The following is an 18,315-nucleotide window of genomic DNA, read 5'->3' as shown; positions in this document are numbered from 1 at the left end:
TAATCCGGAAACCAAAAGAACATGAAAACTGAAATCAAAGTCAATGGCAATTTGAAGCTTGAAATCGAACTGAAACTAAAATCAAACTGAAAACTCAAAATCAAATATGAATTCAAACCTAAAACCGAAATCAAACATGAAAACTGAAATCAAAATCGATGGCAATTTAAAGCTTGAAATCGAACTGAAACTGAAATCAAACTGAAAACTCAAAATCAAATGTGAAATCAAACTGAAATTGAAATCGAAACTTTGTTGTAGGAAGAACACGATGGATTTGTACTTAAAGATGGTTTTTAACTTTTCAGAAGAAATATATCATTAGTAATTATTAGAGTTAGAATTCTATGTTCTTTTATCAACTTTAATGGGCATACAATATTACATTGACCAAAATTGTAATTTAACTTTGTTAATAAGAGCATTTCAATTTTTTATTATTTTTTTATATGCAAGTGATATGGATTTTTCAACTAAACATGTATTTTAAACTAGTGAACAAGTTAATATTCTACAAACTGGATGGGGACCCAATATGTTTATTATTTTAAAATTAACTTGAGATGACGTGAAATATAATATTTCGTCAAACGAAATACATTTAGTGAAGTTTTCTTGTTTTGCAAATTATAATGTTGATTACGAGCATTTAAAGAATTTTTATTTGAAACGATGACACAAACAACAAAATGAAAAGACTAATATTTTTTTTATTTTTATTTTTTATTTTTTTTGAATTAGACGGTTATTTTGTAACATATGTGAAAATATGGTTGTTACATATAGAGACCCTCTCATTTTAGGATTTTTAGGATTAACGTTGGCGATTTTACAAATACTCTATAAAATTCATATATTTAAAAAAAAAAAAAAACAAATGTTATATAAACTCATATATTTTACAAATATTTAATGGTCATTGAACTTGACTTTTTTTTTTTTTTTTATACGGGCAATATTAATTTACTTATAAAACACTAATTTATTTTAGAAGTAGATCTCAAAAAAAAAAAAAAAAAAAAAAAAAAAAAGCATCACTAAAAACTCTCTCCGTCTCATATTAACAGTTCATGTTTTCTTTTTGTTTTGTCCTAAAATAATAATTTACTTCTAAAAATAAATATTTTTTTTACCAAAATACCCCTGCTTATTAGTTAAATTATCATGGAATTAAATGCAACTACAATGAAATTAAATACAACAAAAATGTATAACTGTCATTTTATTTTATAAAGTTAGTATAATTAGTGTTTTCTTAATCTGTGTATTTTTTGTTTGTTTATTTTTTGAAACGGCGACTATTATTAAAAACGAACCTTGACTAGCAAGTAACTAGCAAAGGAACAGAATTACAAAAAGCGAAACATCTTTCATGGAATTAGATACATTTATGTTATGTTAAAAACAAATCGGAGAAGCATTCCTGTTTTCCCAATCGCCAATTCCATCTTTGCCCCTGCATTTTATCCAAAAGAACACCAAAGACTTAATTGCCCCTGCACCGTAATTAGGATTTTGGAATACTCTATTGAACACCCGATCATTCCTTAGTTTCCACAAAATCCAGATTAAGCCACGACAAATGCTAAGGAATCTATTTCGCTTCCTTTGGCATCTACCCCAATTTTCTGCGAAAGCGATTAAGTCACCAACTGATATGAAATCTTTCTGTTGTAAATCACACCATTTGAATATATAGCCTTCCTGATCTCACGGGCAAATGGACAATTTACGAGGATGTGATCTGAGCATTCCACTCCATTAACACAGGCACCACATTTGTCATTTTCTATGTCAACCCCTTTGCATCTCAATGCAACTACAGAAGGGATCTTCATTTGTATCGCTCTCCATATAAAACAATTCACTTTATTGGGGATATCTTGTTCCATTTAAAATTTGATACAACACGATTGGGGTATAGTGATTGTTCTAGTTTTTTTCTTAGTAAGCTTACTATGAAGTGGTTGCCGCTATCTATTGCAAAAGTCCATTGGTCTTCGCTAGGTTCCAGTTGTACCCGTGATAACTTATTTTTGAGGTTATTGATGCACTGCAGTTCGGTATCTTCAAAAAGGGAAGGGTATATTTCGCCAAGTGTAACCGGGCCTGTCCATCTATCATACCAGAAAAGTGTATTATCCCTGGATTTGATGTTTAGTTGAAAAACATCCATAATGTCCAAATCAAGCTTGTTAAGATCATTCTTGCTTGCTGCAATGTTGTTCCACACACCTCTTATTTTCTGGTTTGAGATATAATCATGTGGTTTACTGTATAGATTGTCAATTCCTTTTACAACTTTAACCCAACGTGAGTTCTTCTCAGTTTTTAAACGTCATCACCATTTTACTAGCAAGCTAGTATTTAGGGTACGAATAGTTTCCACGCCTAATCCACCTCTAGATTTGGGAGCAACTACTTTGTCCCAAGATACCCAATAGATTTACCTTTTGCTTTTGTCTCCACCCCCATAAGAATCTTCGTCGAATATGGTCTGTTTTCTCCGTAACAGCCCTCGGAGCTTTGAAGAGACAGAAGTAGTATGCGGGAAGCTTCGCCAGGGCAGAGGCGATAATGTTAATCTTCACCCGAATGAGAGAGTCTTTGATTTCCAAGAAAAAGGCTTGGATTGGAGTTTATCGATGATTGGTTTCTAGTTTTTTTTTTTTTTTTTTTTTAATTTTTTTAATTTTTTTTTAAGTTCACATTTGCTCCAACTGGTACTCTAAGGTATTTAAAAGGAAGTGAACCCGCTTCACACCTAAAAATGCTAGCCCAGTTCTCAACCTCTCTAACCGAGGCACCAATACCAAAAATCTTTGATTTGTTAAAGTTGACTTTGAGGGCCCAAGATGTATTGAAACATTTCAGAATGCTCGCTAAGTTTTTTAAGTTGGAATATTAAACTTGATCATTAAAGATTTCACTAAGAAAGTTTAATATAAGTTAAAGAGGAGATAAATAATTAAATGCGTTGAATCTATCATTGTGGTCCAACATCATTGAATAGTTCAATGGTCCACACATCCATTTCTTTAATACCAGTTAAAGTTTTCTTTTTTGGAAAGAGTATTATGGATTTTAGATTTATATTTGAGTGTTAGTAATAATAATAAAATCATAATACTAATAATAAAATCTAACAAAAACTTAATAAAACATAACAAATAAGAACTGACATATGATATAAAGACTTAAATTATAGAAGTTGATCAAAAAAATGAATGATATTTTATAGGTCATTATATTAACTGAAAAATATATAAAACATTATATAAGAAGTAAGAACATAAAAATTTTGCAAGTCCAAGAAAATGTTTCATTTACTAGGTTTCGTAATTTTTAATTAATGTATTTTTAGTTTCATAGTTTTTAATTAGGGTTTATGCAAAAAAAGTACAATTATTTTGGAACTTTTTTTGATAAAGTCTTAAAAAAAATAAACAGAAAATCATGATTATTTAATATTTTGTTTAAATTAACGAAAAATTTATTATTATTTTAACAGATAATGACATATAATAGTGAAAAATTAAATATTGAAGACTTTTTTTGTTACAATCTTTTTTATGACTATCAAAAAAACCTCAAAATAACAAGACTTGTCTTCACCAAATAATGTATCTTTAGTTTCATAGTTTTTAATTTATGTATTTTTAGTTAAAAAAAACCATACTAGTAAGGAACTAGCCTGAGGAGAAACAAAAAACTACATAATCACTAGCCAGGGGTTATGAAGTCACCCAACCAAATTAATGTATTTTTATCACCCAACCTTTCAATTTATTGTATCATTTATTTATATATTGTTATTTTAAATTTTAAAATATCGTAACGAATTTTTTTTTAAAGTTTTGTTCGTTATACACTTCTAAAGGGTTGTTTGATTACGCTCTGACCTAGTCTAGACATAAATTTTTGTTGATCCGATTTGAATTTGTGTGTTTGATGTCAGAAATATAGCCTTTAACTTGGTCCACAACCATCTGAAATCCTCTAACTCGGTCCAAGAGGAAAAAAACCAGACTGGGTTATCTTCATCATCTGCCCCTTTTTCCATTTGGCACTAGATCAGTCACTTCCTACTTTTCATCTCTTGTAGCCACTTCCTAGCTCCTACCTCCGCCAAGGGCCTTTACGCTAACTCCTCCTATGTCCATGCAATGCCAACTCCATTTACTCATAAATCCTAGATCAAACCCTTTTCATTTTTTTTTTTCCAATCGATCATCTGATGTCGAGATATATTTTTCTGTTCCTACTCTATTAGATCCATTTTTTTTAATCTCATTTTCAAACAATCAATTCCATCATTGATTTGCTCCTCCATCATTAAGGGGGTAACTTGGTAAAACCTACTAGCAGGGTTTAAGAAAAAAAAGCCAATGCTTAATAATAGTGTGTTTTTTTTTTGAAACGACAAACTAACTAACCTACTTCTAAATGACCACATATGTTTCCACCGAGACTTGAACACATGACCTCTCCTATGAGAGAGTCACTCATTACCGCTAGGCCATTGGTCATTTGGTTAATAATGGTGTGTTAATGCCCAACATTTGGGCTCTTTTTGACACAAATGCCATTTAGCAGGTCTGGAGTCAGTCGTCCGGTAACATCCCACCAGTTACACAAATACTGTTATAAAAAAGGGACTCTCAACGTCTTTCATCCCTCCTCCCCCACTTACGTAGCCCAAAATCAGAGCTACTTCATGAAACAATGGCTGCTTTGTCTTCAAACGCAAAAACTTCACACAATAGAATGAAACTTGTTAAATTGTTGTTACTGTGATTTTAGGCTTGTGATTACACGTTTTTCTCCATTTTAATTTGTAGGACTCTTTAAGGTGCCGTTTTTTCAAGTGGGTGGATGAATAATGTGGGAAAAAAAATATCGAGCAAGAAGATAAATTGATAGGTGTGTTGAAGATTGTTGTAGGGTTAATATTTATTGCAATAATGGTTTTAATTGTTGTCCTGAAAATGTAATTTAGGCAATGTACTTTTGTAATGTGATTGGTAATGTAATGTACTAGTGTTTTGAACTAGAATCCATGTTTTGAAAGTTTTTTTTTGAACGGTAATCTAATCTACTTCTAAACTACTCCTAATTCCACATATTTCTCTAATGAGACTTGAACCCTCGACCTCAAGGAGTGAGGGCAATGCCAGATACCGCTAGGCTAGAATTCGTTTTTCTTTTGAAAGTATTTATGTTGTAATTTGCAAGGTGTGAAATGATAATCTAATGGTATTCCTTTTTTAGTCTTTGTAATTTTGGGTGTGCAAAGTTGTAAATGCTAATTTTTGGTTGTGAATAATATCAACAAATGACAGTTTAAGCATTGAATAATGCCATGAGAGAAGGTAATTTAGATGCTATAATCGATACCAAATTAAGTTGTTTTAATCCGTACTAAAGTATGATGCTATAAAGCATAAAAAACCAAATGTCAGATGCTATAATCCATACTTAAGATGCTAAAACCAAACCAATTGTAAGATGCTATAATCAAATAACATTAGCATAAACCAGATATATGTGTGTGCATTACATGTAGCAATCATCCAACTGTGCCAAAAAGCCTATCAAACAAGCATATCGAGGCAACATATAGGACAATTGGACATTGAAAATCTAAGAGGATAAATAAAGTGATTGATCAGAAGACATTCGGGTAACAGGGGTCACTTTCGATCTGAGTTACTAATTTTTTTTTGTTATATAACCCTTAATGGTTAATAGCATTAGAATAAACCACATGTATATAACTATGTATCTAGTCAAAAGTCCATAGTCAATAGTCAATAGTCTTACCGTATATAGGAGAGTATATCTCTTCCTCAGTTAGTATCCCCATGTATATATACATGTAATCCATCTCGTATCAATACACAGAATTTACAGCTTGATATTGTATGAGAGTTCATCTCTTGATACTCAATATTCTTAATTACTGCTTCCATGGCTTCAAATACCTCCAATCTTCTTCATCTCGCTACCACCACCAATATCTCTACCCCAAATTTCCAAATTCTAGCTATCAACATCAAACTGGATCGCAACAATTATTCTCTCTGGCGTACAACGATTATATCGGCCCTAGAAATCTTTGATCTGGAAGATTACGTCTTAAATCCCAAACCACCGATTGAAACTATTGATGTTGAGGCTATTCCAGCAACTCCAGCCACCGTCACATCTTCGGCTGTCGCTGCTGTACCAGCCACCACAACACCAAATCCAGAGTATTCTGCTTGGAAAAAGAGAGATAGATCTGTTCTTTTATGGCTCAAGTCAGCGCTGTTGAACAATCCCTCTGCTCTAGTTTCCCGCTCACACTCTTCTCGAATTGCGTGGCTGACACTGGAGAAACTCTTTCAAGCCCAAACCAGGGCTTGTCGTTTACAACTCAAAACCCAGCTTCAAACCCTTACAAAAGGGCCAATAACAATGATTGAGTACATAGAACGGAAACGATCGATTTCTGATTCTTTGGCTGAAAATCTTTATCCTATCGACGATGAAGATCTTTTTGGCTATATTCTCAACGGCCTTGACTCCTCATACGGAGCATTCGTTACTGCTTTTATGATCAAATCAGAGGTATTAAATGTTGATGATATCGTTGGCTTATTGTTACAGGAAGAAGCTCGATTGGTGCAAGAACACATTCGTCTTGCCTCTGTAACTCATACATCAGCGGTAGCACTCAATGTAAATCGCTCAAATCCCTCAAATTACCATTCTTCTTCTTCTCACAATGGCTCTAGTTCAGGTTCATCCAACCCTGCTCGACGCACAGATCCACGAAAGAAGAAATCCATTTGCCAGTTGTGTACGAAACCAGGACACGAGGCAATTGATTGTTGGCATCATGGAAATCAGATCGACTTTCCATCACGCAGGCTAAACCCGAGGAATAACCCTCGTTAAGTTCACTTGACACAGCAACACAGTCCCTCGACACTCATTGATCCCTCGTGGTACTTTGACACAGGGGCGACTGATCATGTCTCTCCCGATATCTCTAAGCTTAACATTGCAGATGCGTACACAGGGAGTGACAAACTTCAAGTAGGAAATGGTAAAAATTTACATATTTCTCATGGTGGATCTTCTTCTTTGCCTAATCTCAAATTGCCAAATGTGCTAATTGTTCCTGAACTCACTAAAAATATCCTTAGTGTGTCCAAACTAACTGATGATAATGATATTTACATGGAGTTTTGGCCTAAATCTTGTTTTGTTAAGACGTTTCAAGGTCAAACATTGCTCCAAGGGGATAAAAACAAAGGTCTATATCGATTACCATGTCACAGTTTCCGTTCTTCACCAAAAGCTTTCAATAACATCCGAGTCTCTCTCAATGGATAACATAAGAGGCTGGCTCACCCACACGAACAACTTCTTCGTCGCTTAGTTTTTACTTTTAATCTTCCTGTTTCAAAAAATAATTTTCCTAATGTTTGTGACTCTTGTCAATTAGGAAAAAGTCATAGGTTGCATCTTCCAGTTTCACATGTAACTTCTTTAAAGCCCTTTGAATTGGTTTACTCTGATGTTTGGGGACCCGCTCCCGTTTTCTCCATGAATGGAAATCGATATTTTGTTTTTTTATGGATGATTGTTCTAAATTTATATGGGTTTATTTCCTTTCTCATAAATCGCAAGTTTACTCAACCTTTTTACATTTTAGCCAAATGGTCAAAACTCAGTTTTCTTGTGATATAAAAACCCTACAAAGTGATTGGGGAGGAGAGTATCATAATGTCTCTACCTTCCTCAAGTCTCATGGAATCCATCGAGTCTCCTGTCCTTATACAAAAGAAAAAAATGGGGCCATTGAAAGACGAAATCGAATCATTGTGGAAAAAGGTCTCACTTTGTTAGCACAATCCTCTCTTCCTTATGTATTTTGGGAACATGCTTTCAAAACTGCCACTTATCTAAACAATCGAACTATTACCCTTATCTTAAACTATGAGTCTCTATACCAACACTTGTATAACAAAATTCCAGATTATGCCTTTTTAAAAACATTTGGCTGCTTGTGCTATCCGTATTTACATCCCTATAATCCTCACAAAATAGATTTTCGTTCTAAACCATGCATTTTTTGGGATATAGTGCTTCCCACAAAGGGTATATACGTTATCATCCACCAACATTAAAAATATACATATCCAGACATGTAATTTTTGATGAAGATGTCTTTCCATACGTGCCAAAATCGCCTACTCAAACTAAGCCCACTTCTTTTAATATAGACATCTTGCCAAACATTGTTGCTCACATACCAAGCCCACCTCCTGTTATTAACACTGGACCTTCTACACCTCCCCCTTCAACTTCTCTTAACAACCCAATCATCCAAAGCCCACATCCTAACTCATCTCAAAACCCTATCACTCCAACCGACCAAACATCGATGCCTTCCGTTGTTTCTTTTCCTTCCGTTGTTTCTTCTCCTATCCCTCCTCCACCTCATGCCATACCTTCCTTTTTTCATCCTTCTGATACAACTCAACATCCCATGGTTACTAGGGCTCGCACAAATTCGCTTAAACCTAAGTTGTTTCATATAGTTACTTCATCCCCCTCTATCATCGAACCTTCTAATTTTTCTCAAGCAATTAAGAACAAATGTTGGCAAGATGCAATGAAAGCAGAGTATGAGGCTCTCATGAAAAATCATACCTGGTCCCTTGTTGCATGCCCTACTAATTCTAATGTTGTTGCCTGTAAGTGGATCTAAAAGTAAAGAAAAATTTTGATGGGAAAATTGCTAGACACAAGGCACGGTTAGTGGCACAAGGTTTCAGTCAAGAGGCAGGGCTTAATTTCTTTGACACATTCAACCCCGTTATCAAACCCACAACAATCAGATTAGTTCTCTGTATTGCTCTTTCTAGCGGTTGGAGAATTTGGCAAATAGACATTAACAATGCATTCTTCAATGGGGACTTATCTGAAGAGGTGTACATGAAGCAATTAAAGGGATTTGAAGATCCATCTCGACCTAATCATGTGTATCGCTTACACAAGGCTTTGTATGGCCTTAAACAAGCTCCAAGAGCTTGGTTCAATAAGCTCAAAAGCTATTTAGTCACACATGGATTTCGAGCATGTCAATCTAATACCTCTCTGTTTGTTCATATTACACCACAATACACTATATATGTCTTGGTATATGTTGATGATTTAATTGTCAGAGGTACTGATGATGTCAAACTCAATCAGTTCATCACAGATTTAAATCAGATGTTCTCTCTCAAGGACCTTGGCGATTTGAATTTTTTTCTTGGCTTACAGATTCAAAAGTCAAAATCTGGTTTTATCCTCTCACAACAGTCCTACATTTAAGAAATTCTCAATCGCTGCAATATGTTTTTGTCATCTCCAATCTCTACACTTGCTGGTCCATAAGTGTACGTCTTACTAAAGTTGGAGATCTTTTTCATGATCCTATACTTTATCGTCAAACTGTTGGTTCTCTACAATATGCTACTATTACAAGATCGGATATCGCCTACTCCGTGAATCGTGTTTGCCAATTCATGCACTGTCCTACAAATAATCACTGGCAAGCAGTAAAACGAATTCTACGCTATCTAAATGGCACACTTCATTATTGTTTGCATTTTTCCCCAATAAATGCAAAAGGTCTTCATGTGTTTTCTGATTTTGGGTGGAACTCTGACCTTGATGACAACCGATCTCAATATGGCTTTGTTATTTTCCACGGTTCCAATCTCATAAGCTGGACCTCTCGCAAACAACGAGTTATTGTCCGCTCCAGCACAGAGGCTGAATACAAATCCTTAGCCTACACTACAACAGAATTAATGTGGTTGAAGCAACTCATCACAGACCTTCATGTTCCTATTACAACTCCTCCACTACTGATATGTGACAATGTTGGAGCAATCTTTATGACTAAAAATCCGGTGATTAGTACACGCTCTAAACACATGTCTTGGATTTTCATTTCATCAGAGAACTAGTAGAAGCTGGCCAACTCAAAGATATGTCATGTTGCTTCCGAGGACCAGCTTGCAGACATATGCACTAAACCACTGGGAAAGGATATAATTTTCTTTCTACGTTCCAAGCTTCAAGTTCGTCCCGCTCATGAGCTTGCGGAGGGGGGGGGGGGGGGGGGTAGTAGCATTAGAATAAACCACGTGTATATAACAATAGTCAATAGTCTTACCGTATGTATAGGAGAGTATATCTCTTCCTCAGTTAGTATCCCCTGTATATGTACATGTAATCCATCTCGTATCAATACACACAATTTACAACTTTATAATGGTAAATTTGTTAAAAAAATACTTATTTGGTAAATAAGTTTTTTAAAAGACACCACTTTGGTAAAAAAGTCAAAAAAAAAAAAAAAAAAAAAACCTGACTTAACCCACATAAATCACATAAGTCCGATGTTACAAAAATCACAAACCATTACATTGACAGAAGAATTAAGTTTTTATTTATACCGTGATTGAAACTAAAACCCCTAAAATCCCAAAAGTCAATGCATTTAAAAAAAAAAAAAACCCGACTATACTTATATAAGTCACAGAAAATTAATGCTATCGATATTTTGTTAAACATGAAGTAATACCGGAAAATCATCTTTTAAGTGTAAGATTCTAGAAGAATTAAGTGTTCATTGTCCAAGATTAATAATCGTATAAAACTCAAATCCCCCGACAAAGAAAAACGATGTAATGTAATTTCCAATTTTCAGAAAAACTAATGTTAAAGAAAACATGAGTATGTGATGAAACAAAATCATAATCATCATCTATGTAGATAAAATTAAACGGTGAACCAAACAAAACACAAGAAACTATTCAACTTCTTTAAATTCCAAAACATATTCCAAATCCTAGATAAAACAAAGAAAATGTGTTAACTACATAATGCCCTTATATTTAGCTTCAGATAAATCTTTTGGCGTATTGACTTAGGGTTCAGCATTTTGTTAACACTGCACACGGAGGAAAGAAAAGGGGTAAAAAGTCATGGATAAGTTAAAGAAAATCAACTGTTGGTCATACTCATACCATAAAAGTCATCAAGCTGAGCTGATCATAGACTTCTTCTATAGGTAAGGTTAGGATTAGATTTGGGCTTTCATGATAGAAATGTTTATACCATGATCATGAAAACACTTACTTTCTTCAGCCGCTTCCAAATGGTGTGAGATTAATATTTGCACAAGCTCCTTTTTTGACATGACTGGGTCTGGGTGTGCTAGAAAGATCTCCAAAAGACTGTCAAAGAGTTTAGGCAACTGTGCAACCATCTGTTCAGTCCAGTTAGCCTTTGAGATCCATTTGCGCTTTATAACCTGAAAGGAGATGACATAATTAATTCGTCTAATAGAAACAAACTCTCTTTTCCGAACATCAAAGATAAGCATGAGTTAAAAAAAACATACTGTAAGCAAGAAGAAGGGAGATCAAATGGTATGATAAGGTATTATTATGATTTGTGTTTAGGGGTATGATCAGGCATGCATAAAGATATGTGTTTGGAGGAAGAAAGAAAACGTAACAAAAACATAAGTTATACAAACATACCCACGGAACAATTAGAGCATTAGGACGATCACCACGATTAGTGGAGAGGAAAGGAGGCCTTTCCGACACGAAACGTTTCATTCTCCAAAGAAGAATCAAAAGTTAGTGATCTTCTGGGACCTTTTTCTGCAGATCTGGTAGTAACAGTCTTGTGTGGTGCTGCTGGTGGTGCAGATCGTGTCAAATCAGAGCTATCGATCGGAGTGGCAACCAGAACCAAGCCCAAATCGAGATTTTCCATTGCGAATGAAGATGTCACGCTGCATTCAAACATGGCCGAAATATTCAAACCCTACGAATCATGTTGTATACAAACCCAAAATATATAGTCAAGTATTATCGTCAATTTATTCAAATATAAGACATAGTTTTCAGTAGAGGACGGTAGCAGAAACGGGGAAACTATACGTACCTTTCTGGAAGGGCTTTGGAGGTGTTTGGATTCGTGATTAGGGAAGCGGAAACATTAGGTTTCAGATCCAACTGCTTCGTGATCGGCGGCGACGAAGAAACTCCGGGGAATCCATTTTGATGTCAGAGTCTATTTGTAACTTGGGCAAACAATTAGGGTTTCTTATGGCAAAAATGTTTATATGGAAACTCACGAGTCAGGCCTCACAAACAATTATCGTGCATGGTGTAGTAATGTTATTATGGAGAATATACAGCGAACAAAGTATCCTTATCATTACATCAAATGTTGATCTCAGCTTCAGTTTGGAAACAATAATGCTATAAATGGGTGGATTTCTCAGTTTGGAAACACATGGTGTTTCGTTAATTGCTTTCACTTTGTATAGTTTTGGAAACATGAGATGTAATTGGCCGATTTCGTTAATTGTTGGTCATCCATCTAACAGACTAAGAGAGGTTGTAGATTAATCGGGCTAACCTTTTGTTTCTTGATTGATTTGTTGTTAAATAAGCCTAACAGTTGGGTTGGGTTCGGATTGGTGGGCACAGATTGACGGATTGACGGGTCAAAAAACATAAATTCAACCCAACCCATATAATATATGGGTTGACGAGTCATGGGTTGGTGGGTTGGAAACCTCAACCCAACCCAACCCAACCCATATACCCGTTTAAGTATATAGATTTGTATGTTCACAAATTAATGAGTTAAACCCAACCCATATAATCCGTTTAATAAATAAACAACACATTTTAAAAAAAATGAGGTTTTTTTCAACTTAAATTCATAAAATAATTAAAGTATTTAACATAAAAAAAATGGATTTCAACATAAATTCATAAAGTCAATAACATCCAAATAAAAATGAATAAATGAAAACATTCATAGAAAGTGGATGTGTTCTACATTCGTAACTCGTGAAAAAAAAAAAAAGACACGTATTTTTCCTTTTTTCTGATTAACGAACCGCAAATGCAAATTAATCACATACAAATACGGAAAGAATACAATGATACAAAATATTACGAATACGGATGAAAATCAAATTTCATTAATAATTATATATCATTTTTTAAATGTAATGTATATATATATATATATATATATATATATATATATATATATATATATATATATATATATATATATATATATATATATATATATATTGGTTGGCGGGTTGACCCGCGAATCCAAACAGATAACCCAACCCAACCAATGAAATAAATGGGTTGGTGGGTCAAAAATCTCAACCCAAACCCATCTATTTTCGGGTTGAGTCAGCATCGGGTTACGGGTTGGATCGAGAGTAGTCATCCCTACTTATTTATTGAGTATTGACATTGTTGTTATGTGTTTGGTTGTTTCTTAGACGATTGACTTAGAAAAGATGGAAAAATGGAGGAAGTGCCTAATTGAAGGCGACAATGCATTCATAATAGGGAAAAACCCTAGGATAACTGAGCAACATCGGCCATGTAGAACAATCACTAAGAATTCTATTAAATCCTATATCAATTTCTCAAAATTTCTTTATTTTATTCTGGTTCTGATGCTGAATCGCGTCCCGTCATCTTTCACATCAACTATTCCAAAAGGTTCTTCATTACTTTTGTTTAATTATTTATCTCTAATACGAAACTAGGTAAAATGATGTAGGGTTTCGGGAGACATTGAAAATTCTAGATTCCACTGATGCTACAATAATTCTTCATGATCTTTCATTCATAAGAGCATTGGGTATGAGCCAGTGTTATAACACCATCTTATATACCATATCAACCTTAACACCATCATAACACCATGCATGAAATGATGTTTCAATGTTATAACTTGTTAAAAGGTAGAAAACTGTAAGAGAGAAAGGGAGAAAGATGAAGGAAAATGATTTTGATTGGTACTTATTTCTTGTTTCAATAAGTGGTAACGGGCACGAGAAGTGCCAGAACAAGCAGAAAAGAGAAGAGGGACGATGTTCCCCAGTTATAACGCTGTTTTTGGCATCCACCTTAGCCACAACAAGCACGAGATGTGCCCACACTGTATCCTCTAAAAGAAAAAAACTGTTGATACTCATATAAATGTTATGTCATATATGAACAATTATCCTTTTGATTATTTAGGTAAATTATTTATATTTCTTCGTGTTAACATGCTATTTGATTATCTATTGGAAAATATACTAAATTCCTTTCATCATCAACACTTCCCAAAAGGAATTCCCATGTAGCCAAAATAAAGGATTTAGCACATTGTGATTATCTTTTAAAAATGAGTTTTTAAATAATTAAAAAAATAAAAATAACGGGGTTACCGAGAAATCAATATAACATTGGTCAATTGAGGGTAGCCCGTTGAATGTGTTTCCCTCTTGATTTGTGTGTGACGGGGACCGGAATGACAACTACAAAAACAACCGGGTTTACTTAGATTTTCAGCGAGGCAGGGTTTTGAAGGGTTTTCTCGAGTGAGTTTTTTTTATTATTTAATATTTTAGACTACTATTATTTTTTATATTGGAATAACATTTCACACAATTCTTTTTTAGTTTATTGAATTCTATGTGAAATGTGTGATCTATATTGCCATTATACAACATACTCCATAATATATTTTGTTTGCATTTAATTGGAGGTAGTTATAAAGCCATCCACATCATTGCAATATCACTAATCTTTCAACTGTTACACATCATCTTTGCAATAACTACTTACATCAGTATACTAACACTCATATTTCAAAAGTGGTACCCACTGACACATCAACAATTATTATATATATATATATATATATATATATATATATATATATATATATATATATATATATATATATATATATATATACACACTTAATAATAAATAAACATAAATTTTATTATTATAATTAAAATAATATTTTTAAAATAAAATAACAAAATAATAATAAATATTAAATTTTAAAATCGTATAACTAGTAGAAACAAATCTCGAATATTCAATGTAGGATTGTGGCTATACTTTATTAAAGACTTAAAGTAGTTTTCTTATAAAAATAATATAATAATATTAAAATGGCCGACAAATTTCTTTTGTAAGTCTTTCAAGTTGTGAAAGATCAAATCCAAGGCGGCTTTTAATTTGGTTTTGCAAGGGCTTTGCAATGCCCGCTGTGGATGCTCTAATTGAGTTCCAAGATAAAAACATTCAAACAGGGACACTATAGGATTCAACTATTTCGGACTGCAATGTAAGGATTTTAATTATTAATTTTTGCAAGGTATGTTCTTCATAGAGTAACCTCTTTTGGTTCTATATCTTTCAAATATTTGAAACTTTTTGCGAGTTTAGCTTTAAAATTTTGATCGGAGCCCTAAATTGAGTTTTAATTTTAGTCTTGATTTTGGTTAATTTTGCTATCCGGCATTTAGGTAAAATAATCTTTAAAAAGATAAACAAACATCAAAGATAATGTAGTTATCTACATAACCTAAAAGGTAGTTTGCCTTATAACTTTCTTCAAAGATTTATTATTAATGCTTACCTTTCTAATATTATGTAGGCCTCGTTATGTGAACTTTATAAACAAACATCAACACTAAAGGGGTAAAGCCAGAAAAAGATAAATTTCACAATCTTATATGATTTTAGGTTACCGGAATGGAAAGTTTTATACCATTTTCACTTATCTTTTATTGGGTCATTTAAATTTGTCTAGGAAAACGATCTTTTTGCAAATAAAATGAAACCTATAGATGTACTGATATAGGGCTAGAAGAGGAAGCAGAACTTGCACATATCTGAACACGTTTTCATTTTAGGGTAAATTTTTTATGTACTAAAGTTTTGAGTTCATCCATAGCCATGGAGGGAATAATGACCACGAGGAAGAGGTGGAGCAAATAGTGTTAACTGATTGACCATACTCAGAATCTTGGCATGATCAATTGAAATTGATTTGCTAGATGGAAGTTATGCTTGGGTTTTTAAAGAAAAACGAAGGATGCTATAATAAAAGAATGAAAAAGTATCTTGTTTTTTATGCTTTATAAATACAAAGCAGGAATAACATCGCACTTTCATTGAATAGATTATTGTAGCATCCTACTTTCATTTGAAGAAAAAGAGAACATTAAAAAATGAAAACCCATTGACATTTGGGTTGTTAGGCAGAAAATAGGATGCTATTTTACAAATGTGTGTGTCTGGTAAAAAAAAACTCAGAAAAAGTATCTTACCATTTGTTAGGGCTGTGTTTTTGTTATTTGTAGGTGTAAAAGGAGAAAAAATTGGAGTGGACCAAAGGCATGCTACATAAATTGGTTTGCCTTTTTTTTTTTTTTTTTTCCCAGAAGAAATGAGTATGCTGATTTTTTTTTTCCAGTTTTAGTTCCAAAACATTATTATTTCTGGAAAATCTATCTGTCATAATGCATATTCGGTTGTTGTGTGATTAAATAATTACCAAATTTATGAGCGTCTCATTTTACAGTGTATGTTTTATGGGTTGTTTGATTTGGATCTAACTGGGTCAGTCATAGCATTTTGTTGACCCAATCCGAGTCGGCCGTTTGATTTCTCTAAAACCACATCTGACTCGGTCATTTAGGCTTGACCCGGTCTTTGAAAAAAATCATACTGACCGAGTAAGTATCACATTTTTTTTTTTCTTTTGTGCCCTTGATAGCATCCATCGTAGCTTCACTTTCGCCACTACTTCAACCTTCAGCAGCGTCATCTTCCTCTGATATTCCATCAGTTTCCTACCGTATCGCCTCCCCATAGACTCGTCACCGACATCCAGAACTTCTGTAATTGCTGACCAAGCTTCTTTAACACATTACTATCGCCGACGCATCTCGGAGACTCCGACTTCGTCACAATTTCTCAGGCAAAACAACTACAAATGCAATCGTCTCTTCCTCTATGTCTGATTATTTCTGTTCAAGAACTTGCCCATCCATTTTCTCTGATTTGTAGTTCCTGGATTTGCCACAATTTTGAACACAGATCACACAAGGTACTTAGTCTCCTTAATCCTCTATAAATTATTCTTAATCTTTTGAGTTCTAATTAAATATATAGACTCCATCATAAATATAACGTATCAACTAATTATCCTTTTTAGGTTTTTTGCAGTATTCAAACTTGATATTAACATCAATGGCTGGAAGAAGTAGAAACTGCATTCTAATTAGACACTTGATTTTTGTTCTTTGTTGATTGTTGGATAACAGGTGAAAGTTCCATGAGAATATATTATGTTGTTTAACACTTTCCTATACATATTTTTTTTACAACATATACATCTTTGCGCGTAAGAAAGGCATTTTCTTATTTAGCTAATGATGCTATGTTGCAATGTTTGATCACAACTTGGTATGATATAAAAGAAACCAACAAATCAGCGACTTTAGGGAATGCATGTCTGTTTTTGTTTTGACAACTAACATATGTTTGCATGATCAAACCATTATTGGTGACAGCTACTACATATGATAGATGCTATACCGGGAACAAATAAAAGTAAGATGTTGTAAATGAAAGTAAAATTTATACGTTTTTTTTACATCGGTCAACCCGGCCACCGGACGGGTATAACGCTAGTTTCTTTGAGAGTAACGAATTTGATTTTTATATTCGAAAAACTTAAATTTCAGACTAAAATAATCATGTCTCAAAAATAGGATATCAAAAGTATATCTCAGAAGAAAAAAAAAACTTTTGTAACATTCCAATTTTCAAGACAAAAAATTTCATATTGATTAAACGATTTATAAAAACAATTTTAAGAAAACATCATCAAGTCACTTCATTTCATAAAACCATAGTCACATGTCTTAAAACCATATCATACAATAGTAACAATATCAGAGTATAATCCCAAGAATCTCATAAATCATCTGTGTGTGATGTATTGCTACCGTGCCGGCTCTTTCCCCTTCGATGAAGAGGTATCTGAAAGCAAAACTGAAAACTGTAAGCACAAAACTTAGTGAATTCCCCCATCATACCACATACCATACATAACATATACTGTTTAACATATCTGAGTAGTAGCTACCCCTTGGGTCCTATCGACCGGTACATTGCCTAGCATATCAGGGTGCTGGCCTACCCTTTCGGTCCTGTCGATCGACACCTTGCCTAGCATATCGGGGTGCTGGCCTACCCCTTCGTTCCTTTCGACCGGTACCTTGCCTAGCATATAAGGGTGCTGGCCTACTGCTTCGATCCTTTCAACCGGTACCTTGCCTAGCATATCAAGGTGCTGGCCTACCCCTTTGATCCTTTCGACCAGTACCGGGGACTATTTCACCCCTTA

At 33.9% G+C, this 18,315-nt stretch overlaps 1 long non-coding RNA gene across 4 annotated transcripts; it reads left to right on the top strand.

Annotated features, from left to right (window-relative positions):
* The first annotated feature begins 15,073 nt into the window (after positions 1–15,073).
* LOC145034285 (uncharacterized) lies at positions 15,074–17,292 on the top strand. 4 transcript variants are annotated; one of them, XR_013677962.1, is made up of 4 exons: positions 15,074–15,240; positions 15,853–16,312; positions 16,678–17,010; positions 17,119–17,292. It is a non-coding gene; the product is annotated as an uncharacterized LOC145034285 (long non-coding RNA). The 4 variants fall into 4 exon arrangements; XR_013677961.1 differs by having other exon boundaries at positions 15,077–15,270; positions 16,262–16,312; XR_013677960.1 differs by lacking the exon at positions 15,074–15,240 and having other exon boundaries at positions 15,289–16,295.
* Positions 17,293–18,315: the final 1,023 nt, after the last annotated feature.

Source organism: Lactuca saligna, chromosome 3 (genome assembly GCF_052625555.1).
Source record: "Lactuca saligna cultivar CGN05327 chromosome 3, ASM5262555v1, whole genome shotgun sequence".
In the NCBI taxonomy this organism is placed as follows: domain Eukaryota; kingdom Viridiplantae; phylum Streptophyta; class Magnoliopsida; order Asterales; family Asteraceae; genus Lactuca; species Lactuca saligna.
This window is presented reverse-complemented; position numbering and strand designations above follow the sequence as displayed.